The sequence below is a fragment of the Theropithecus gelada genome, chromosome 1 (genome assembly GCF_003255815.1).
Source record: "Theropithecus gelada isolate Dixy chromosome 1, Tgel_1.0, whole genome shotgun sequence".
NCBI lineage: Eukaryota > Metazoa > Chordata > Mammalia > Primates > Cercopithecidae > Theropithecus > Theropithecus gelada.
Genome location: NC_037668.1, coordinates 124,807,541 through 124,808,952, shown reverse-complemented (window position 1 = coordinate 124,808,952; position 1,412 = coordinate 124,807,541). Strand labels below are relative to the sequence as shown.

The window sequence follows — 1,412 nt, the reverse complement described above, 5'->3', positions numbered from 1 at the left end:
ATATTGCTAATGCTCGCCTGTGTTTGGCCCTCTTGTTGTCCCTTGGAGCATGGCACACTCCATCTCCCACTGCCCCGCAGCTGGGTCGGTCATGTGATGGGTTCTAGCCAATGGACCTGAACAGGGGTGATACAGTCACTCCCTGGGCACGGCTCTCCAGAGGTCCTTTCTCTTGTTGCAGTTACCTTGGAAGACTCATGCTGAGAGGCCAGTGCCACCAGATGGAATTTGGACAGATCCCCAACTCACTGCTTGGACTTGCAAAAGACTTTTTGGGAGGAAGACATAGGTTTTTATGATTTCTGAACACTTCTTACTTTTTTGCCTTGGAATTAGTTGCTTTTTCTTTTTCTTTTTTTTCCTTTTAATTACATTTATTTTAATGCTGAATTTACTCCTGTGCCATAAGTTTTTGTTTCTTCAGTTTCTTCTGGGATATCTTTTGCTTCTGGGCAACCTCCTCTTCTGGTTTAGGAACAATCTGTTCCTTTTCAGTAAGGACCATCTCAATGTGGCAGGGAGAGCTCATGTATGGGTTAATCCAACCATGAGCTCTGTAGGGCCGGCGGCGAATCTCAGGTGCTTTGTTCACTTGGATATGCTCAATGACCAGAGAATCTACATCTAAACCCTTAAGTTCAGCATTACTCTCTGCATTTTTAAGCATGTGCAGCAAAAATTCAGCACTCTTTTTGGGCCACCGACCTTGTGTCCAGCCTCACTGCTTGGCCTGGGCACACCTGCCATCTCCACCATTGTAATGTCGGAATGGTACGCACTGTTTCTGTAAAGTGACATCAGATACTTCGTGGCTTTTCGTGTATGCATACCCTTGATGGCCTGGGCAGTTTCACGAGTGTTCTTGAAGTGAACACGAAGACTGGAACCTCTTGATTTGCATGATTTCCTGGGGTTCCCTGGGTCAAGTGAATAGCGAATCATTTTCACAGATTACCTCAGGCCGCTTAGGGAAAGAGCTAGTTGCTTTTTCAAATCTGTCCTTCCTTCCTTCTTTTCTTTCTTCTTACTTTTTTTCCTTCTTTTCTTTATTCCAAAAGCATTTATGAAACCAGGATCTATGCTGGGATTACAGTGACAAACAGTGGAGTCATACTACTGCCCTTATGGATTTATAGGGGAGTGAGAATAGCACACATTTAAAACATTTTTTCCCTGTACTAACCACTCTATCAAACTATCTCACTTAATCCTCATAACAACACTGTGAAATAAGACTTATTACTATCTCTATTTTATAGATAAAGAAACTGGCCTTCAGAGAAGTAAATGACTTACCTTGAATCATACAGACAGTGAAGGGCAGAGTTGGGCTTCAACCCTGAGCTGCTTGTTGTCAAAGCCTCGGTGTTAAACACCAGGCTATAATAAGGAGTAGCTTTTGGTTATCTGGA

The 1,412-nt window shown here is 43.3% G+C and overlaps 1 pseudogene; it reads right to left on the bottom strand.

The window, feature by feature from the left end:
- Positions 1-391: 391 nt before the first annotated feature.
- LOC112605154 lies at positions 392-942 on the bottom strand (annotated as a pseudogene).
- Between the last annotated feature and the right edge of the window lie 470 nt (positions 943-1,412).